We start from the raw sequence: 6,000 nt of genomic DNA on the forward strand, positions 1-6,000 counted from the left end.
AAACCAATCAATCACTGTAATGTAATCCGACACAAAAATCACGATGCAAGAATTAAGTTAAACAGAAAACTATTTCTAAAGATTGTATCGTTGATTTTAATCAATTTGCATACAATCGAGGATCCACAGTTCCAAACCACGCTTTAGAAGTCAGAAAGAGAGGGCGAGAAGTTGCTGGTACATTGGAAGAAATAACACCACAACAAAAAGTTCCAGAGGATACGCGTAGAAGACGTTCAGAATGCAAGGAGAAAAGGAAAGCACGATTTTACTGCAAGAAATGCACCAAACTTTTACGTTTCAAACATTCGCGAACTATTTACAGTAATTGACTATCCTTTATTTTAATGTGACTGTAATTTGACATAAACACATTTTCTTTGCAAAAGAAATTTGTATAAAACATAGACAAAAATTACTGTTATTGACTCGTGAATATCATGATGATTCACTTTTCTATGCTTTTAATTTATTTTTATTCCACCATATTAAACATACATGGTAATTTTAGTTTGACATATCCGATTTTACATTTCTTTTAAAATACTTTTGCATGGTGCCAATCTTCCTAAATTTTGTTTTAATTTTAATGCATCATTGAAGGACCTATGTCGTGAAATAAATCGTAAAAACCTTGACTTCAAAGTACGGCTTTGTGAACCACAATTTATTGTAATTTCTATTAAATATGTACCATTGTAAATAACACTCAAGACTAACTGTCCTTTTGTGCTAGAAAGCATGACACAGATGTTTTAATAATATTCATAGTGTACGAAAGCAGTGTTTTCAATTTTCTAAATAATCATTTTCACGAGCTTCGCGAAAACCAGCACGCATACTAGCGCAGAAATCGCGCGGAAACGCATAAATGGGCAAGAATTATGGCAGGGTGTGGATCGATTACTCCTGTACGACACGTCCGGTCACGTGACTTCCCGTGATTCTAATTCAGCGGGACGTAAAACGTCGAGTGTCGTGGCGTTACTCGTTCGCATGTCGAATCCTATTCCCTTTTATTGCGCCATGTTGGCCACGCAGATTCGAAACAAAGCTGGAACTAGTCACACAGTAGGCTAAAATTTATTCGCAATGTGTAAAAATAGTTAATTACGAGAATTACGCGTAGAAAAATAGTTCACAAGCAATTTCTTTAATTTCTGTAGATGGTATGTTGTTGCTGTTGTTTTCAACAAGCACAACTATGTTATTTTAGTTAGAATTATTTACTTGCCTCTTGCCTCGAGAAACTGTATTTCGATAACAATTCACACAGTTGAACACATTCTGAACAAAACATGTTCTGTAATTACTTCAGTAAGAATTGTGCAAGTGAAATTCATCTGACTTTTGTAACAATATGTTCAACAATGTATACAAAAATTACACTTCACGAATCGACCTTTAGTATTATACCTGCACTATAAAATATTACATTGTCAATTAGAAACAGTGTCTCCAATTTTTATTTTTTAAACACGACGATGTCTGCACAAAAATGTTACATAGCTACATATATTTTGCAACGCGATCAGAGTTTATCGCTGGATTCAAAATGCTGACTAGTACAGCCTCAGCATTTTGCGGATCCGTGTCCGCGAATCTCGACCAGCTGACCGATACATAAATACGCAGCAAATTCGCGATCAATACAATTGTCCATTTAATCTCATTCGTGATAAACGAAGTAGTAGAAATTATCGAAAATTTGAATTCGTAACAAATCACACATAGAACCATTAATTTTTCAGTAAATTAATAGTTGTTTTCTAATACAATCATCGACAAAATCCGATATTCAAGATCCATACAATTTGTTTGGAAAAAATTTGTTTTTCTTGTAAGTGGTATAATAATAGTATAATAATATAACTGACATGCCTAACCTCTACTGGTCACCATTGTAAAAATATAGTCACTTCCGATATATTCTTCTATCACTTTAATTATGTAATTGTAATATTTACAATAACGACTATTAAAGGATAGATATGCCAAATGGATTTTGCACATCTTTCATTATACTTTCAGAAGAAACAAAAATTTTTCTTGTATCCGATGACAGATTTATCTTTATCAATTTAATTATGTCATATCGTAATTCACATTCTATAAGTATTTTATAATGTATTACAGTATAATTTAAGACATACATCATTTTTTAATTAAACTTACTAAGAAAACACCGCCACTAATTTGGACGAAACTTTGCAAGTTTATAAAGGAGTAAAAAATAAGATTAAAGGGTGAAACTACTCTTGGATGCTTTAAGTTCTGATGCTATCTTTAAAGCTATTGCAAATACAGGGAAATTTTGTAAACAACCGAACGTGGTAGACTAATTTTAAAATACACTTGATTTTATTCAAGGATGAAGATTTCTGTCAAATAATTATACGCAACGATGCTATAAAATCAGTTTTTTTCTGAAATTATCTCTCAAAAACTCAATGCAATAGAGAAGTTTTATTGCCAGATTCAAGTTCAACGCATTAAAACCTAAGATAAGACACACTAAAAATTTCCCAAAGCAAAGAAATCGAATTTTTTGCACAATACTGTAAAGGAACTCGAAATCTCGTTTGGAATGCTAAACTTTCGTTCAGAAACTACTTGGTCCCGCAGTCAAAGGGTCAACACACTTTGAAAAGGCAAGAATCCACCAAAAAGAGTATTCTAATCGCACTGAGGAATTTTCTCAAACGCCACGAAGTAGATCTTCATGGACAGAACAAAACACTTGCAGCCTCTTACGATTTCAAAGTAATTTTTCAGACTATTTTGTTTAACTTTGTTCGTGCATGCAATACTCGCAAAAAGAACAGACTTGTTTCACGAATTTTTTAATATATCAGACTTCATCGCGAGTGTAACCTCGTGGTTGTGAAACTAATAACGAGTCAGACTCATCATTGGTAAATGGAAACCAACTTTCCTTCAAAGCATTTAAGAAATAATGAACTAATGGAGAATTACATAAATTTTTGAATAATTACATTGACATGTGTTCCACATTTTTCCGTACAACTTCAGCAGTATGTTCTACAAGTAAAATGTAATATAAAATATAATATAACAAAAAATCCATAAACGATTTGTTAAGAAGTTATAAGAAAAATATGAACTGTGAAACTCGGTTGAGATTCAGGACATTAAAATAAGAAAAAAAATGAGTGAGTTTCTTTGCAATTTACTGAACATAAACTTGAACGATAGTTGAAAATTCATTGAAAAATTATCGAAGAAAAAATACTTTAGCATCCAAGATAAATGATAGAAATTAAATTCTGATAAAGAAATGTTTAAGTTATCTACATAATTCTAGATTAAAAATACTTTTTCGTGCCTCAACTAGCAGTTGCTCTCTTTAAACAAACATTTAGTAAATTTTATTGTTTAGTAAATAAAAAAACATCACATTTCATATTTTTGTCATAACTTTTTAACACTTCGACTACCACAAGACTTTCCCACTATGGAATTGAAACAATTCATTCTGAAATTGAAATTGAAATGTTAAATAAATTTGTATAGGACAAAGTTTAACGTGGTTACGAAAATAAATACCGAAGACAAATTTTAAGTTATGCAGTTTACAATTATCTAAAATCGAAGTTTTGGTCTCGTAAAAAATTGTACGGTTTTGATGTGACAGTCAACGTGTTGACAAAGCATTTATGAATTTTTTATTATATAACACTGTAGTCTCATTTTTACTTGTGGAACACACTGTTAAAGTGTGTACGGAAAAATGCAGAACACTCTGTATATTAAGCAATTATCAGTTTAACCCTTTGACGTACGATTTAATTGCAAATAATTCGTCAAACACGTAATATTTAATTTTATTTAAATTTATAGATAATAGATTTATTTTATGAATGCCTCGTAAGTGTAAAAATGTGTTGATTTTAATTTATAAGGCTCGATGACGAGTGAGTGGCCTCATAATTGTGAAACTTGACACCAAGAACTTGTAACGAGTCAGACTCGTTATTGCACAGTAAAGAGTTAAACTTACGGAGGATCACAGCAGCCCCAATAATTCACTTAAGGGTTAAAACCACGATCACGATTCGAATATTAGTAGTCGATTCATCACTGCCAGAATTTATCAATCGAAACATATCGTAGAAAAATATTCAAGAAATTACTAACGAAATATTTCCCCGCAGGAACCAACCATTTTATTCTCGTTAGGAATAAATCCTAACCCACTGTAGAACGTGTACCAAAGAAATCGTAGAAAACTCGGGGCGGAAGTCGGCCTCGGAGGCCGAGAGCCAGGAATAAGCGGCGTCTATCCGGGGCGACGGAACGAAAGGACAGGTCGAAAGTCCAATTTCGCGTGAATGAAAACGATCACGGGACCCGTAAACCGTACGTCGCCGAAAATTCCCGCACTTTTCAACCGGAACGAGAAGGAAAACCTATCGCGTAAAACGCGATTTCTTCTTCGTTTACGACACACTGGGGGGGGGGGGGGGGAGCCGCAGAGGCACGCGTCAGGAAGACGAATTCGCGCCGGGAAATTCGATCGCGAGACGGAAAAGGTTAGTCGCGCGACCCGCTTCCGCGTTGTCCTCATTTTGTGTCGCGACGAGAGACCGTCAGAAAGAAAAACGCGCGCCACGAAATTGCGATTTCACCGGTGCATCTGTAAATATTTACCTGTCAGGCTGGGTCGTTCGTTTCCTTCCGGTCGCTCCTGCTCTCTAATTAACACCCCTTGTCTAGCGCTTCCTCCGTTATCTTCCAACTTCGTTCACCCCGTACACTTCGCGTTGCCGGAAGCCACGCTCGCGTCTCTATCTTCATCGCGGTACGAGGCCATCGAGAGTCCGCAGGCTCCGGATCGCGATATTTTTAAACGAAACAATGTGTACCGAACGGATAGCTATCGCTTCGTTATCGACCCATCTCGCGTGTAACGGCGAAAAACACACGGTACTCTCTTTCCACGCGAACGACGATTACCGGGGCAGATTCCTGTTCACAGACACGACTCGAACGACCAAACTCGCACGAGATTCTTAATGGACCCGTAATGGATCGCGACGCGTCGATGGGGATAAAAGTTTCGCGAAATTCGTTTACTAACGGATCCCCAAACGATCAGCGAACGAAGTTAATGGATTTTACTCCAGATTCTTGGTCTTAACGATTTCGAGGGTTGTCTAAGCTCTACGCACTACACATAACACTACGACGTCACTGGGTGCACTGTTCACTAGCAAGTTTTATAATCCAACGTGCAGCTCTTCATAGCTCGAGCGATGGACGCTCGTTCGAAGGGGGTGAATCTTGTCTGGACATCCTCGTGTTCGAGACACACTCTCAGAAGGAGGCTTCGTAGCTCGCGGAGCGAAACGTGTCTGTGCGTAGTCCGTCGTCGATGGAAAGGAGCGTCGCGAGGGACATTCCGCGGTCACGGTGCCCGACGAGCGATGGAAAACGTGCGTCCTGAACGTCGCGGCGACGTTCGCATCGCTACACCTGATGCACTACCGTCGATGACGAGGAACGTCACCAGAACGAAGGCACGGCACGCGAGTTCGCCGGCCGACTGAAGCACGGTACGTCTGTCAGCCGACCCGAAACCCGAAACTCGCCTCGATTCCTCTCCTCTCCGTCCAACGAATCCGACCGTCTCCTTCGGTTCCCCATAGACGGCCAGGGGGTGGTTCGGGGTGAAGAGGGCACAAACAGACCAACGGGAAGGGATAGAGGGACACCGCGCCTGCGCCAGGTAAATCGGCCGACGAGAGTCTTCCTTCTATTTTATGCCTGACACTCGCTACTCCTGCGCTGCTTGTGCAGGTGAAATAGATACGGCGGGGAAAAAATAGTAACTCGCCCCCTCCCCTCCTCCTACTCCTCCTCTCAACCCGCCAACCCCTTCGGTATCTTTTTAATCTTCCCTTTACGTACGACCGCACGCGGCAACGGACCCTCGCGAGCGACTGTGCGCCGCTCTCTCGCCGCGCGATGACTCGGAAG

General features: G+C 38.8%; 1 protein-coding gene across 3 annotated transcripts in view; it reads right to left on the minus strand.

The window, feature by feature from the left end:
- The window catches only part of LOC143340550 (agrin), a 903,627-nt gene extending 898,079 nt beyond the window's left edge, over positions 1-5,548 (minus strand). For all 3 annotated transcript variants that reach the window (XM_076762655.1, XM_076762656.1, XM_076762654.1), the window contains exon 1: positions 4,672-5,548. The gene's annotated coding sequence lies outside the window, so the exon portion shown is untranslated. The remainder of the gene's footprint in view (positions 1-4,671) is intronic.
- Between the last annotated feature and the right edge of the window lie 452 nt (positions 5,549-6,000).

Source organism: Colletes latitarsis, chromosome 3, assembly GCF_051014445.1.
Source record: "Colletes latitarsis isolate SP2378_abdomen chromosome 3, iyColLati1, whole genome shotgun sequence".
Lineage (NCBI taxonomy): Eukaryota > Metazoa > Arthropoda > Insecta > Hymenoptera > Colletidae > Colletes > Colletes latitarsis.